Here is an 18,534-nt window from a genome sequence, read left to right on the forward strand (position 1 = left end):
CATATAAGGAAATTCCGCTCCATCTAACGTCACACAGAGCCATACTCGAAAAAAACTTTCCGAAACTTGTGACAAACCGAAGACGTTTTTTTGGAACAAAAATACTCCTTCAAACGTACAACTTAATTTTTGAAACTTTGTCCATGTTTAGCATGGGAATCCAACTCTTTAACAGTGTAAAAAACTCAGTATGCATGAAATAGCATTTCACCCCCCCTTTAATGATACCATTCACAGCGTTATTCAAACGGACCTTTTCACTGACGTGATGACGCAATTACGTGCACTTGCTAGCCTGTTCCATTTACGTGTTCTCCGTATGCTAAAGTGGAGTCTCTCCTAGCCTCTGAAGGAAGTGACTTGGAAGGATCAGTCCTACCAAGGAAGTATCCTTGACATTGAGAAACGCCTACTGACAAGCATGCGCTTTTCACTTGTAAAACTCAGGGGTGTATGGGTATTGTAGTCTCTGCTCTCTGTGGGACGTGCATTGTGAAGGGCGCTCTGAAAAGCGGCAGCGCAGGCAAAGGATTAAAACCTCTATGAAAACAGATGTCCAAATGAGTGTACCGGTACGCTAAAAGCAAGTTCTGGGTGCACAGAGAGGTGGCGGTACGCTCAAGAGCTATATTTGGAAGTGGCGGTACTGAGTACCGGTGCGTACCCCCTTACAAAAATTAACCATGGTTTTACTACAAATAAAACCAAAAAACCATGGTTACTGTAGTTAAACCATGGTAACCACAAATTAACCATGGTTTTGCTATATTTACCATAGTTTAACCATGGTATTTGTAGTAAATCTGTGGTTTTACAAATGGCAGTCAATACGCCAAAAAACCATGGGTTACTACAGTTTTTCTATAATAAAACCATGGTTATTTTTCGTAAGGGCCGGCCCACTTAAAGCACTCTCAGTACAGTGTTACTGGGGAAAATTTAGTTACATTTTTTTTCCACTCCTAAAGTGGCATCTAGTGGATAATGATAATGACAGATAATGACATTTTCATTCAGACCAAAGCAAAAAGACCAACAAGTGGGCAGGCAATATACTGATGTTTCATGTTGATGTCAACATGATAGGGCTTGGAATTTGATTTAAAAATGACTGGTTTCAATGATTCAGATTCGACTCTTTCTTTTGAGAGGCAATAACTTTATACACAGTGTATGCTTAGATTTAAAACTTTGCAGGATGTTTTCATTCACTTAGAGCTGTTACACACTGCATGAAAGTACATTTTCAAAAATCCATAATAGGGGCTATTTAAAGTAAATGTGAAATTTCAAACATGAGAAAAAACTACTGTTCTGATCTGTTTGCAGAGCTTAAAGTCATTTAAAAATCACACACTATTTATAAAACCTACCATATTAGGTGATATTTAAAGGGATATATCACCCAAACATGTTGTTCGGTACACAAATCAAGATATGTTTGATGAAATTTGATAGCTTTTTGACTCTGCATAGACAGCAAAGGCCCAGAAACATATTCAGGACATTGTTAAAATAGTCTATGTGAAATCAACCTTATTTTTATGAAGCTACGAGAATATTTTTGTGCACAAAGAAAACAAAAATAATGATTTTATTCAACAATTTCATCTGTTCCGTGTCAGAATTCAACATGTTTTCATGACACCAACGAGGCATATGTGTGCATTCCTCTCTTGCAAAAAATTTGGCTAACGGAACGTTCCCAAAACTTTACCTAACATTCTGTACACGTTTGGTTAATGGTTTAAAGAAAACATTTGAATGTAATTTTTAAAGACTGTTTTAAGGAAGTTTTTTTTTTTTTCAACTAATGTTCCTACAATGTTAAATGTAAACAAAAGTAACACATACAACTGTAACTTTTCAAGGAGGTTTTGGGAATGTTTTGAGGTTACAGATCATACAATATTATTAATAAAACATTGACACAATGTTTCATGATAACTAGAGAAGAACATTATCTCAGCCACATTAGGAAAACATAAGGATATCACTGAGGTCTGAGATACAGTAATGTTTTTTTTTATATATATAAAAATGTACTGACAATGTGATGTTAACAAAACTAGAACATTTTAACTGCATCGTTTTGAGGATGTTTTTGAGGATGCTTTTTAGGTAAAAGATTATACAATAATCTTAAAGGGAACCAATTATGAATATACAGTAAACAATCTCATGTAAATTGAGAATAAATACCCAACAGATCATTTATTATAACAGCTGTTTTGGAGTGTATCACTTTAAATGCAAATAAGATGCATATTCCCACCTGGCCCCAGAAGAAGGCATTGCATATTGGTCTCTCTGCATTGTAGCTACAGCAATAAACAGCAGGTAGAAGCAACGTAACTTAGAATGAGAGAACCAGTGTTCAGCTGTACATATAGACAGCCAAATGAACTGAAAGTGGGATGAATTGGGGCACAATGTTACAGAGCTTGCGCTGTGCTGACCTGTCAACTGCGCAGATCAATTGGCCGAGCTGTGCTACCTGGATTTTGAGGCTGTAACGCATTAAACTTCCTAATTACGGGAAGGAGGAGGCGGGAACCGGCGGACAATCAAATAAGACTTTAATAATCAAAATAAACACAAAACAGTGCGGCAACCCCTCACGGACGACTGCCGTGCACAAACAAAAAACAAACACAAATAAAATCCAGGGCTGGTCCTCTCTCATCCTTCACTGCTGTCGGTCCTGTTTTATATCCTTCCATCTCCTCTGTGGGACTCGAGACCGGTGGGCCGAGCAGGTGTCGCTCATTTCCAATCACTCCACCGGCCTCGCTCCATTCCCACGGCTCTCGGCCCCGCCCCACTCGCCACAGAGGCACATTACCTTAAAAAATTAAAGTAATCAACAGCGTTCTCGGCAGGTCAGATGATGGGAGAAAATGAAGACTCTTATGGTATGTTTCCACTAGCACAGCAAGGCAAGCATTTTTAAATTCATTCCTTTGGAAGTAGACCTTAATCACTTGTGTTGTGCATTATGGGATCGAAAGGTGTGCTGAGAAACTGTTGAGAGCAGCCAAGAGTTTGGGAATACAAATATGAATCTTCCTCTTCCCAATACCCCATAGATTTTCTACGTGGTTAAGGCCAGGTGAGTTTTCTGGCCAGTTAAGAACAGTACTGGAAGTTTTGGCACTGTGTGCAGGTGCCAAGTCCTGTTGGAAAATGAAATCTGCATCTCCATAAAGTTGGTCAGCAGCAGGAAGCATGAAACTTCCTGGTATACGGCTGTGTTGAACTTGGACCTTAGAAAACACAGTGGACCAACACCAGCAGATGACATGGCACCGCAAACCATCACTGACTGTGGAAACTTTACACTGGACCTCAAGCAATGTGGATTGTGTGCCTCTCATCTCTTCCTCCAGACTCTGGAACCCTGATTTCCAAAGGAAATGCAAAATGTACTTTCATCAGAGAACATAACTTTTGATTACTCAGCAGCAGTCCAGTCCTTTTTGAAGCGAGATGCTTCTGACGCTGTCTGTTGTTCAAGAGTGTCTTGACACAAGGAATGCTACAGCTGAAACCCATGTCTTGCATACGTCTGTGCATAATGGTTCTTGAAGCACTGACTCCAGCTGCAGTCCACTCTTTGTGAATCTCCCCCACATTTTTGAATGGGTTTGTTTCAAAATCCTCTCCAGGGTGCAGTTATCCCTATTGCTTGTACACTTTTTTTTCTACCACATCTTTTCCTTCCCTTCACCTCTCTATTAATGTGCTTGGACACAGAGCTTTGTGAACAGCAAGCCTCTTTTGCAATGTCCTTTTGTGTCTTGCCCTCCTTGTGAAAGGTGTCAATGGTCGTCTTTTGGACAACTGTCAAGTCAGCAGTCTTCCTCATGATTGTGTAGCCTACAGAACTACACTGAGAGACAATTTAAAGGCTTTGCAGGTATTTTAGTTAATTAGCTGATCAGAGTGTGGCATCAGGTGTCTTCAACATTGAACCTTTTCACAATATTCAAATTTTCTGAGATACTGAATTTGGGGTTTTCCTTGTATGTCAGTTATAAACATCAAAATATGTTTATAACTGAAAGAAATGAACATTTGAAATATATCAGTCTGTGTCTAATGAATGAATATAATATACATTCAAAAATTTCACTTTTTGAACAGAATTAGTTAAATAAATTACACTATTTAAAACTTTTTAATGATATTCTAATTATATGACCAGCACCTGTTATTAGCTGAAGTATGATAAGGCATATTTGGCGTGCAGTCCCAGGAAGGGCACCGAGCTCAGGAATGGCCCAAACCTGGCGGGGGCTGATGTTTTGAGAAGTTACCTGTTTGGCAAGCCGGAAGAGCCTACGTACTTGGGTGGGAGTGATTTATGCGTTCGAAGGGTAGGACCTACCAGCTGCTGGTATTGGACTATGTGGTTTGGGGCACCTGGTCTGGGAAGGCTTGAGCCGATGCACAATGGGAGCTCACAGCATTTGAACGGGTGACCCCTACCATTCAATGGGGGAGGAGCAGTGTGATTGTGAACACTACCAGGAGTTGCCTCGATGGGAACAGCTTGTGGTGTTGGGTTCAGTCCCTACTGGCTGAGAGGGCCCTGCTAATCAGTGGGCAGAGGGCAAAATGCCTGACCGAGAAGGCCCATGAAACATTTGACTGGAGATCAAGACTCAGGACAATGGATGTGTGGGTCCTCTGAGTTTGGCAGATAAAAAGGCTTTGGGCCATCCAGAAAGGAGGACCCTTGTGACATCCAACAGGAGATCAAGCCTCATGGCATCAGAAGGATAAGTCTCACTTGCAGATGGCAAGTAAAGAGGCCCAACCGGGAGTACTCTCGTTTGACGAGAAATGGTCTCTCGCTGCATCCGATGGGGTATCAAACTCAGAACATTGAATGGGTAAGCATCGCCAGGTGGGGGAAATAGACATGAGGATAGCTGAGAGGGCTCGGACACTGTTCAGCAGGAGGTCAAGACTCATGGCGTCAGATGGCTAAGCCTCGCCAACTGTTGAATGGAATGGTAAAGTTATGTGGCCGGGATACTCTAGCCGACATTCGACGGGAGCACACAGCATTGAACGGGTAAGCATCACCTACCATAAAATGGAACAGGTAAAGTTGTCTGGCCAGGAGGCTCTCGCCGACATCCGACGGGAGCACACAGCATCGAACGGGTAAGCCTTACTGACCGTAGAATGGAAAGGTAAGTTTGTCTAGACAGGAGGCTCTTGCTGATGTCCGACGGGAGCTCAGTACTCATGGCATCGAATGGGTAAGCTTCTCCGGATGTAAGATGGTAAGGTAAAGTTGTGAGGCCAGGAGGCTCTCGCCAGTATTTGATGGAAGCTCGATACTCATCGTATTGGATGGGTAAACCTTGCCGACCGTAGGATGGAAAAGGAAAGATTTTTTTTTTTTTTTTTAATGAATGATTACATTAATTGGATTAATGACCATCTGAGGTTTTGGTTGGCTTTTTAAATGTGAAACTGGTTAGTTCTGATGTAAATTTGCTGCTGATGTTGCTGCCTCAATGTGAATGCTCAATGCTAGAGAAATTCTTTACTGGGATGCTCAGCAATTGTAGGACAGATCTGAGATGTTTTGGAACCAGAAGCAAGTGACATTTTTTTGGAGTCATCTAAAAATAGTGGTCCTTGGGTTTCCTCTACTGGGAGGCTGTCATGGCATCTAATGGGAATTCAGTACTCAAGAAAAACATTTGCTCCGGAGAGAGGCCCGTGGCTGACACTGGCAACGAGTTATGAGCATACTCAATCACAGAGATTTGTCGGCTCCAGGAAGAAGGATTCTTGGAGACTAAACATCGCAACGTTCTCTCTTAATGCTGGTTGGCTCGCTCAGATTGCCCGTTATTTTGAGGGTGATAACCCGAAGACAGACTAACCATCGCTCCTAGCAATTTGCAGAATTCCTTCCAAAATTTGGATTTAAAAATTGGGATCCGCTGTCAGAAACAACGTCTACCGGGAGGCCATGTAACTGAAAGACGTGGTCAATTACAGTGACCACTGTCTCCTTGACTGTAGGTAATTTGGGCAAGGGAATAAAGTGTGCCGCCTTCGAGAGCCGGTCCACTACGGTCAAAACAACCGTCATGCCATTAGAGGGCGGGAGGGCGGTAACAAAATCTAGAGCGATATGTGACCAGGGTCTCAAAGGGACAGACAGCGGTTGAAGAAGCCCATATGGAGCTCGGTAAGATGATTTACCACTGGCCAAACTGAGCAAGCCAAAACAAAATTGTGAACGTTGCGAGCCATAAGTGGCCTTATTCCCCTTATCCCCCCATACGAGTGCTGAGACGACTGTATTCTCAGGTAAAATACACTCAGGAGTCACTGGGCATTCGGAAGGATAAAAAAGGCGTGACAAAGAATCGGGTTTAACGTTTTTGGAACCCGGGTGGTACGACAGAGAAAAATCTAAATGGCCAAAAAAAAAAGTGCCCACCGAGCCTGCCTGGAATTGAGTCTTTTGGCAGTTCTAATGTATTCTAAGCTCTTATGATCGGTACAAACAATGAAAGGTACCCTTTACCTTTCCAACCAGTGGAGCCACTCCTCTAAAGCTAATTTGACAGCCAACAATTCTCTGTTACCAATGTCATAATTACGTTCAGCAGGAGATAAACGATGGGAGAAAAACATGCAGGGATGCATCTTATCGTCCGAGGCAGCACGTTGAGAAAGAACTGCACCTTCTCCCACCTCTGATGCATCGATCTCCACCACGAACTGCCGTGTGGGATCAGGTGCTACTAAGATGGGAGCCAAAACAAAGCGCCTCTTGAAGTTGGTAAATACAGTTTCGGCTGTATTAGACCACCTGAACGGAGTACTGGGTGACTTCAAGGTGGTCAGAGGTGAGACTAGTTGGCTGAAATTACAAATAAAATGTCGATAAAAATTGGCGAACCCCAAAAACCGGTGTAAGGCCTTGACAGGATCCAAACATATTCCCTAGGAAGAGACGATATACCCTAGGAAAGGAACAGACTGTGCACGGAAAACGCATTTCTCCGCCTTGACAAAAAGACCATTCTCAAGTAATCTCTGGAGCACTCGTCTGACGTGTTGAACGTGTTCCTGGAGAGATGAAGAAAAAATCAGTATGTCATCCAGGTAAACATATATAAACTGATCTACCATGTCTCTCAACACGTCATTAATGAGTGCTTGGAAAACCCCTGGTGAGTTGGAGAGCCTGAACAGCATCACCAAATATTCAAAGTGCCCTCTAGGGGTGTTAAAGGTGCTTTTCCACTCATCCACCTTCCTAAAGCGGACCAGTACATAAATCCAGTTTTGTGAATATGGATGCTCCCTGTAACCTCTCGAAAGCTGAAGACATCAACGGCAAAGGATAGGTATTCTCTATCGTGATGTTGTTCAGCTCACGGTAGTCAATACAAGGTCTCAGAGAACCATCCTTCTTACCCACAAAAAGAATCCCGCCCCTGCTGGAGAAGAGGAAGGGCGGATGAACCTCTATGCCAAGGAATCAGAAATGTATTTCTCCATGGCCTCCCTCTCCGGAATAGAAATAGAGTAAAGCTTGACCTTAGGTGGAGACTTACATGGAACTAAGTCTATGGCACAGTCATAGGGACGATGCAGAGGAAGAGAAGCAGCGCGGAACTTACTGAACACTTCATTCAGCTCTAAGGTGCTCTGCGGGCATGTTTGACAAAACCATGGTCTGCTCCTGAATGACAGAAAGACACAGCAGGACAAGCAAAAACCAAACAAGACTCATGACAACTTTCACTCCACAAGGTGACGGTTTTGGAACCCCAATCCACTTGTTTGACCAACCAGGGATGACCTAAAACAATGAGTGCGACTGGGGAGTCCATGAGGTAAAAGGATATGGTTTCAGTGTGGTTTCCTGAGGTGACCAGAGTTATGGGTTCCGTGGTGTGAGTAACGTGAGGCAGTTCCTGGCCATTGAGTTCGGTGACATGGATATGACGAGACAAGGGAAGGACAGGAAGGTTCAGGTGACGTGCAAGGACAGTTTCAATGAAATTACCTTCGGCTCCAGAGTCCAGAAGGGTGTGACAGTCATGAGTGTGGTTCTCCCACCGCAGTTTCACCGGAAGGAGAGTTGATGATGTGGTTGAGGACTTCCCGGTGGAGATCCCACCCGATAGTAGCCTCAAACTTACTACCGGGCTGCCTCTTTTACCGGACATGAACGAAGGGTATGACCCGACCACAATATAAACAAAGTCCTCTGGACCTCCGCCTCTCTCTCTCCTCCCGGGATAGTCGAGCTCTACCCACCTGCATGGGTTCGTGATCGTAAACGGGACCGACCATGTTTTCTCGACTCGAGTTACCCTGTTCAGGAGAGTTGCGAGGGCATGAATGACTTGTCTGTTTACCAAGATGATTAATCCGGGCGTCCACACGGAGCACCAAGTCGATAAGACTGTTGAGAGTTGGAGGTAACTTGAGGCCCTGCCAGAGAGCAAAGTGAGAGCAAATGCGACCTTGGACTCTTCTGTCGCGAAGGTGCGGGGTTGTAAGGCTAAGTGCATGGAACACTTGTTAATGTAAGTTCTGCAAAAGTCAGGCTCACCGGAATAACTCTCTGGTGCCGGAAGTCGCGGTTCAGGCCGGAAGTGGTTATAGGAGACGTCCCGGGGGGCGGGCGGTGCAGGTGGTGTGGGTGGCGCAGCGGGAGAAGTCAGCTGCTGGATGTGCTGGGTGAGCTCGGATACCTGTGTCACCAGCGCTTGGATCGCGCGTCCGGTGTTTACAATACTCTTCTGCTGCTGATCCATGCAGTTGACGCTGTGGTGGATGAACTCGGACAGTGAAGTGGTGCTCGCTGCTTCCATGGTGGGTCAGAGCATTCTGTAACGACTGGTGAAAGGAGTGGTAGGAAGCAAGTGCGAGTTAGTGGTTCTTTAATTAAATGAATAACACAGTACATAAAGACAGGAAAACAGGTGATACTTGGCTGGGGATACACAGTCCGGGAATGTGCTGGTGAGCAGATGATCCAAAGTGTGGTGGTGAGTTGGCAGCAGGAGAGGGTGACACTGGAACTGCGGGGAATTGAGCCGAGAAGGTAAGTGAAGATTCCAACGGTGAGATGAGATGAGTGGACGGGGTTCCGGGGAGACAAGACAATCCAACGAAAACAACACAAGGAGAGAGTATTGAGTGATTTTTCTCTGTATGTTTGGTGTTTTATTAACATTAAAGGGATAATTCACCCAAAAAATAAAATAGTGAAGAAAAAACCTGAATGAGTTTCCTCCTTCTGCTAAACATAAACACTATTTTAAAGGAGGTGGAACATCAAACAGTTGCTGGTTGACTTCTATAGTATTTTTTGCTACTATCAAAGTCAATGTGGACCAGGAACTGTTTGGTTATCAGCTTCTTCAAAATATCTTTTGTGTTCAGCACAAGAAAAAAAAGTTCATATAGGTTTTGGAGAACATGTGAGTGTATAAACAATGACAGAAATTTAATTTTAGTGTGAAATATCCCTTTAATTCACATGGCAGAATGTAGCCTACTGTCCATTTAAGACCTGCATGCATCTGATATATGGACATGCATCGGTTTCTTTTCATTGTTTACTTTCGTTTTAGACATATCCAACTGAGTCTATATATAAACCTTGTGTGTCTTTACAGTATTAGCACAAAAATAACTTAGTAATCAGGCACAGTTTGAAGGGCTTTTTCGTTTTTGTGCCGCATTTTGATTATGCTCAGAAAAACCACACCTCAGAAAAGCACATGAATGAAACGTTTAAATAACCAGTAAGGATTTAAAGCAGATGCAAAAAAATAAAAAAACATAACAAAAAATAAATTACAATCTTTTGTGAATAAGTGCAGTGTCTCTTAAGAGTAACTCTACCGCTGAGTTAACACTGATCTTAATGTACATTAACTTGGTGGCGCCAGAACTGCAGCTGATAGAATGTGCGCTGCAGCACAATACAGCCATATTTCCTCAAAAGACAGTGACATTTTTATCGTCCACAACAAAAAATATTAACATCATACCCTCGGCAGAAATCGAGGACAGGGGGCCTACTGGACCACAAGGGCACTTTAGCGTTGGACTTCAAAGTAGCAGGGTCTAGAGACAACCAAGAGCAGAACTTGTTTAGAACTGCTATAGTTACGGTATTAATTGTGCTATTGATTGAGCAGTAATCGAGCACTCTGACAGCGAGTGGAAACCAGATTTCTCTGACTTTCAAAAAAACCTGCTTCACACAAAATCAGGCTGTTCAGCTCTCAATGCACTTTGATCCCATACGCTGCTTTGGGGTGGCACTTGTGGACATGCCACTGCTCTAAAGCTCTTCCAGGTAAACATTTCATTGGCTTTCTGTTCTCACATGAAGCACTATTTCTGAGTGCGTACACCCGAAGCGGGTGTGCACTGTCAAACAGCACCAACAGCACCAGCGGTAGAGTTAACCAAACTGGATTTTTGTTGGGTGAGACCCATCTGCTAGTGATGGAAAAATATGCACAAAACAATCTACTTTTAAATTTTAATTTATCATCAGATGGACAGATCATTCCTCAGGAGAGGCAGGGCTTATCCTAGGGGAGGCACTGCCTCCCCCAGCCTCCCCCTAGACACGCCCCTGACTGGCTCCCCCGCTGAGCCTTGTTTTCTTCCAAGGTTTTTTCTCCATTCTGTCATTCTGAGTTTTGGTTCCTTGTCACTGTCGCCTCTGGTTTGCCTAGATGGGGACACTTCACTTAAAGCTATATCATTGACTTGATTGCAAATGATTACATAGAAACTATTTAAACTGAACTGAGCTGCTTGATGACATCACTGAATTCAATGATGAACTATCTTTAACTGTCATTTTGCATTACTGACACACTGTTTTCCTAATTAATGTTGTTCAGTTGCTTTGACACAATCCGTTTTGTTTAAAGCGCTATATAAATAAAGGTGACTTGACAAAATTTTGCAGCATGCATACAATTTACGAACAGAGATTCGATGGGAATGTAGTTGGAACCACGCTAAACAATCCAATACTGACTTGATTGCTATCATGTCCACCTACAAACACCCTGAGTGATTGAAACCTCGGGAAGCCTTGTATGGGGGGAGAACAAATGCATTCATACTGTACCACAAGGTAGCAGAAGTTGAGGTCATAGTGTACGTGGATTTCACAAGTCTCTAACCATTTTGTCAGGCTGCCTGAGCTTATACAACAGCCCATTGCGTTTAAAAATCCATGAGCTTATGGATAGGCTGGGGGATAGATTGCTTTATTGTGATATAGGGCCCTATTTTAACGATCTGAAACGCAAGTGTCAAAGCGCGAAGCGCAAGTAATTTTGTGGGCGGGTCTCGGCGCTGTTGCTATTTTCCTGGCGGGATAAATGGCTCTTGCGCAGGTGCGCAAGTTCCATTATGGATTGCTATTATTATGGCGTATTTACCAGGCGCACGCCAAGAGCGGTTCACAGCCGAGGAGACTGATTTTCTTGTAAGAGCAGTGAAAGACAGAGAAGTTGTGTTGTATGGGGATGGGAGAAACCCACCCAAAATTGCGTCGGTTAAACAGGCGTGGGAGGAAATAGCCACAATTGTTTCATCAATTTTTTTTTCCTGGTTCTTGACGGACAAACATATTTGTCAAATGTCCAAATGTCCTTATATACATGTCTTGCCACTATAGGAAAAACAGGTCTGATCCTTAATTACTACAATTAGCCTGAATAATTTGTAAGCTAGATTTATGCCTATTTTTTCACATCTTCGTGGCACACCACAATGATTTCCGTCATCTCATGTGTTAATATTTTTTTAGTGTAACAGTTTATGATTTGCAAAAATAACTGTTGCATCTGTGTAGATTACATGAGCAAAGTGTATGCGCGTTGTGCACACTATACATTATGGTCAAGCATGCGTTGTTCATTATTCAGCATAATGAACAACGCGCAAGGCGCCACTGACTTTAGACTAGGTTTTTTCTGGTCAGTGGCGCAATTGTTTAATGGAACAGCAAAATAGCACCAGGGATTGTTTCCTCCTTTTTTGTGCTGAACCGCCCAGGGAGCGCAAGTTCATTCACTAGTTTAGCGACGTGCTTCTGTGGAGGGAAAAGCATGCTTTGCGCGGGTGCAAAATAGGAATGACACATGCGTCGGTGTACAAAGTCAATTGCGCTGGGTGCAAGATAGGGCCCATAGTGTTGTCTTTAAATCAAAGGAAGGTGAAAATGAATCACCACTAGGCCCATATCTCTTGTGATCTTAGGGGGCTTTCACACTGGCAGTTTAGTGCGGAATGGGGCACGGTTCGCATGAAAAACCGCTAATGTGAATGCTGTCATCGGACCCTAGTGCGCACTGGGATACACAACCCAAGACTACCTGGAGAAGGTGGTTTGGGTTCGGTTGCTCCCGAGCTGTGGAGCGGTTCACGTGAACATGCAAGCAACACGGACTCAGGTGCGGACTTGTTCAGGAAGTAAAGTATCCCGCGCATGAGTACCACTGTCGATATCATTGTTTCCTAAACACATGAGAGAGCTGAGGTTTATTCCACACAATCCTAAAAATCTAAATGGAATTAATTAAAATTAAATAATTAAAATAATTAAAATTAATTATTATACTGTGCATAATAGCACCAAAATAACAAAAAAACTATGCTCAGTCACATTGCGATCTCCATGCGTTTTCTGTGTGCGTTTGCAACAACGTAAGGTGACTGAAAACACAACTGGGTTCGATAAAACTATTCAGTGTGAAAGCAGACCAACACTGTGGGGGGCGCCATGAACAATCGTGCTCGGACTCAGACCACAGCAAACGAGCCTGTGTAAAAGCCCTCTAACTGATGAAGTTGGACCCAATGACCACATCACCCTGTTTGTTACTTTGGAACCCCAAAGTTATGGCTTGATCACAGCTAAGGGTAAGATGTGTATGAAAGTAAAAGGCATAATACTTAGCGCTTTAAACTCTGAAGCCGTCATGTTAGATTCACTGATTGGGCTTGTAAGTCATTATGTAAAGGGGCGGGACGACAGTCGTCATATTCTTGCACAAAACGACACTATTGTGTGAAATAAAAAGGATTTGATGTTACATAAGTAAAGAAATTCAAATATGTGTATGACAAGAGTGTATTAGTCCCTGACTTTACCACGATTCCATATGGCCTATGACAACGTTTTTGTTGTGGGTGTACGCGACACAGAGGAGTTTGATTCCAATGGCCTTACTCTATGGTTATCCAGGGCTCTAGAGTGTGAGAGTGCTAATTTCTCAATGGTGTGAAAAAAAAAAATCAGAGATCGCACCAGTGTGACCAGCCATTCGAGAGAAAATAAAAAGTCTCTGCAACTCTGAAATTCTCCCTGTGGTTCAACAACAGACACTAGAGCCATGCATTTCAGCCCAAGCCCTATGGGCCCTGAATTTTTTTACAACCCTCAAGCCGGGCTTCGGGACAATTTTCACATCATAGTTTAGACGGGCCTCCCATCTATTTTAGATTTCTCCGTACTTTTATATTTTAGACATCCATCAATTAGTGCTGAAAAAAATGCTGCAATGGTGGAAACAATACGAGGCTATGCTACTGCAATGTTCAAAAGTGGCTGAACAGTGTTTATTGTCCTGCCAGCAGGAGTATGGTGCGTGCCGTCAGCGCAGCTGAACAGTTCCGCATTCAAATACATGCAATAGGCTTAAGCTTGCTGCAAAACACCGGTAAAAGTAATTACCATAAATGTGACAAGGAGAAATAGGAGATATTTGAATTATTTACTAATAAACTAGGGTTTTCTGAGTCTGTGTCGCAAGGATGAAGTTGCCGATCGTGACTCGTCATCTCCTCATTAGACGTGCCTTTAGAGAGAAGTTCATCTTTACAAATTATGATTATAATGAAAGAGTTTTTTGTTTCGATTTGTTTTATTTTGTTAAGTAGTCATTTAAAGCTTTCTATAGATACATCATATATCATCACTGAATTTCGGTTCATTTTTGTACTCCTGTTAAAGACAAGACAGCAGAATGCGCATCATGTTTGTTTTCATTATTTTATAAAAGCAAAATTTTTTGTTGATATTGTGAGTGCAAACAAATAGAAGTAGACCATTTGCAGTTACGAATGATGTATCATTCATTTCTTTATGAGTTTTTTGAGTTTTAAGTTTACATTTCAGTCAAGTCAAGTCACCTTTATTTATATAGCGCATTAAACAAAATACATTGCGTCAAAGCAACTGAACAACATTCATTAGGAAAACAGTATGTCAATAATGCAAAATGATATTTAAAGGCAGTTCATCATCTCTGTTCAGTTAAATAGTGTCTGAGCATTTATTTGCAATCAAGTCAACGATATCGCTGTAGATGAAGTGACCCCAACTAAGCAAGCCAGAGGCGACAGCGGCAAGGAACCGAAACTCCATCGGTGACAGAATGGAGAAAAAAACCTTGGGAGAAACCAGGCTCAGAAGGATCTGCCGCCTGCAGTTGATTTTGATATTCTAGGTATTATCAAATTTCCTGAGTTTTGAGAACGTAGCGTATATAGAGGATTATAATGTAAAAGGAGCTCATTCAAATACTGAGGTGCAAAACCATTCAGGGCTTTATAAGTAATAAGCAATATTTTAAAATCTATACGATGTTTGATAGGGAGCCAGTGCAGTGTTGACAGGACCGGGCTAATATGGTCATACTTCCTGGTTCTAGTAAGAACTCTTGCTGCTGCATTTTGGACGAGCTGTAGTTTGTTTACTAAGCGTGCAGAGCAACCACTCAATAAAGCATTAAAATAATCTAACCTTGAGGTCATAAATGCATGGATTAACATTTCTGCATTTGACATTGACATAGGCCGTAATTTAGATATATTTTTGAGATGGAAAAATGCAGTTTTACAAATGCTAGAAATGTGGCTTTCTAAGGAAAGATTGCGATCAAATCGCACACCTAGGTTCCTAACTGATGACGAAGAATTGACAGAGCAACTATCAAGCCTTAGACAGTGTTCTAGGTTATTAGTTTTTAGTTTCTAGGTCCTATAATTAACACCTCTGTTTTTTCAGAATTTAGCAGTAAGAAATTACTCGTAATCCAGTTTTTTATATCGACTATGCATTCCATTAGTTTTTCAAATTGGTGTGTTTCACCGGGCCACGAAGAAATATAGAGCTGAATATCATCAGCATAAAAGTGAAAGCTAACACCATGTTTCCTGATGATATCTCCAAAGGGAAACTTATAAAGCGTGAAGAGTAGCGGCCCTAGTACTGAGCCTTGAGGTACTCCATACTGAACTTATGATACATCTTCATTCACTGCTACGAACTGATGGCGGTCATATAAATACGATTTAAACCATGCTAATGCACTTCCATTGATGCCAACAAAGTGTTCAAAAGTATATGCAAAAGAATGTTGTGGTCAATTGTGTCAAACGCAGCACTAAGATCCAATAAAACTAATAGAGAGATACACCCATGATCAGATGATAAGAGCAGATCATTTGTAACTCTAAGGAGAGCAGTCTCAGTACTATGATACGGTCTAAATCCTGACTGGAAATCCTCACATATACCATTTTTCTCTAAGAAGGAATATAATTGTGAGGATACCACCTTTTCTAGTATCTTGGACAGAAAAGGGAGATTCGAGATTGGTCTAAAATGAACTAGTTCTTTCGGGTCAAGTTAAGGTTTTTTGATGAGACGCTTAATAACAGCCAGTTTGAAGGTTTTGGGGACATATCCTAATGACAATAAGGAATTAATAATAGTCAGAAGAGGATCTATGACTTCTGGAAGCACCTCTTTTAGGAGCTTAGATGGTTTAGGGTCTAACATACATGTTGTTGGTTTAGATGATTTAACAAGTTTATACAGTTCTTCCTCTCCTATAGTAGAGAATGAGTGGAATTGTTCCTCAGGGGGTCTATAGTGCACTGGCTGATGTGATACTGTAGCTGACGGCTGAATGGTTGCAACTTTATCTATAATAGTATCGATTTTAGAAGTAAAGTAGTTCATAAAGTCATTACTGCTGTGGTGTTGGGAAATGTCAACACTTGTTGAGGCTTTATTTTTCGTTAATTTAGCCACTGTATTGAATAAATACCTGAGGTTATGTTTGTTTTCTTCTAAAAGAGAAGAAATGTAATCGGATCTAGCAGTTTTTAATACTTTTCTGTAGGATAGGTTACTTTCCCGCCAAGCAATACGAAATACCTCTAGTTTTGTTTTCCTCCAGCTGTGCTCCATTTTTTTTCGGGCTGCTCTCTTTAGGGTGCGAGTATGCTCATTATACCATGGTGTCAAACTGTTTTCCTTAACCTTTCTTAAGCGTAAAGGAGCAACTGTATTTAAAATGCTAGAAAAGAGTCCATAGTTTCTGTTACATCATCAAGTCGTTCTGAGGTCTTGGATATGATAAGGAATTTGGATACATCAGGAAGATAACTTAAAAAGCAGTCTTTTGTGGTAGAAGTGTTGGTTCTTCCATACTTGTAACAAGAAGTAGAATTTAAAATTTTGGCTATATAAAGTTTGCACAGAACTAAATAATGATCTGAGATATTATCACTTGGCTGCATAATTTCAACACTATCAACATAAATTCCATGTGACAGTATTAAATCTAGAGTATGATTTCGACAATAACTAGGTCCTGAAATGTGTTGTCTAACACCAATAGAGATCAGAATGTCTATAAATGCTGATCCCAATGCATCTTTTTCATTATCAACATGGATATTAAAATCACCAACTATTAAAGAAATATGTCTAGAAATATGGCACATAGTCTTAGTGTTTATACTTGACTAACTGGGGCCCAGGTCAGGAAGCAGACAGACTGGCTAAACCGACCGTCTGCTAGCTGCCTCCCGTCACAGAGGTCAGTTAATTCTCAGCACATAGAGACTCTTTCACCTAGATATCACACTATAGAGACTGTGTCTGTTCCCCGAACTAGAAAATACAAAAAAACGTCCAAACCAAGTTAAGGTTAACAATTTAATTGGGGTTCAACAAATAAAAAACAAATGCAATATGGATAAACAAATGATAAAGATTGGCTTATTGAATATCAGATCCATTTCTACGAAAACACTTTTTGTAAATAATATGATAACTGATCATAATATAGATGTGCTCTGTTTGACAGAAACTTGGCTAAAACCTGATGATTACATTATTTTAAATGAGTCCACCCCCCAAGATTACTGTTATAAACATGAGCCGCGTTTAAAAGGCAAAGGGGGAGGAGTTGCTTCAATTTATAACAACGTTTTCAGGATTTCTCAGAGGGCAGGCTTCAAGTATAACTCGTTTGAAGTAATGGTGCTTCATATAACATTATCCAGAGAAACCAATGTTAATGATAAATCCCCTATTATGTTTGTACTGGCTACTGTATACAGGCCACCAGGGCACCATACAGACTTTATTAAAGAGTTTGATGATTTTACATCCGAGTTAGTTCTGGCTGCAGATAAAGTTTTAATAGTTGGTGATTTTAATATCCATGTCGATAATGAAAAAGATGCATTGGGATCAGCATTTATAGACATTCTGAACTCTATTGGTGTTAGACAACATGTTTCAGGACCTACTCATTGTCGAAATCATACTCTAGATTTAATACTGTCACATGGAATTGATGTTGATAGTGTTGAAATTATTCAGCCAAGTGATGATATCTCAGATCATTATTTAGTTCTGTGTAAACTTCATATAGGCAAAATTGTAAATTCTACTTCTTGTTACAAGTATCGAAGAACCATCACTTCTACCACAAAAGACTGCTTTTTAAGTTATCTTCCTGATGTATCCAAATTCCTTAGCATATCCAAAACCTCAGAACAACTTGATGATGTAACAGAAACTATGGACTCTCTCTTTTCTAGCACGTTAAATACAGTTGCTCCTTTACGCTTAAGGAAGGTTAAGGAAAACAGTTTGACACCATGGTATAATTAGCATACTCGCACCCTAAAGAGAGCAGGCCGAAAAATGGAGCGCAGCTGGAGGAAAACAAAACTAGAGGTATTTCGTATTGCTTGGCGGGAAAGTAGCATATCCTATAGAAAAGCATTAAAAACTGCTAGATCTGATTACTTTTCTTCTCTTTTAGAAGAAAACAAACATAACCCCAGGTATTTATTCAATACAGTGGCTAAATTAACGAAAAATAAAGCCTCAACAAGTGTTGACATTTCCCAACACCACAACAGTAATGACTTTATGAACTACTTTACTTCTAAAATCGATACTATTAGAGATAAAATTGCAACCATTCAGCCGTCAGCTACAGTATCACATCAGACAGTGCACTATAGACCCCTGAGGAACAGTTCCACTCATTCTCTACTATAGGAGAGGAAGAATTGTATAAACTTGTTAAATCATCTAAACCAACAACATGTATGTTAGACCCTATACCATCTAAGCTCCTAAAAGAGGTGCTTCCAGAAGTCATAGGTCCTCTTCTG

Source organism: Carassius auratus, chromosome 26, assembly GCF_003368295.1.
Source record: "Carassius auratus strain Wakin chromosome 26, ASM336829v1, whole genome shotgun sequence".
Classification (NCBI taxonomy): Eukaryota; Metazoa; Chordata; class Actinopteri; order Cypriniformes; family Cyprinidae; genus Carassius; species Carassius auratus.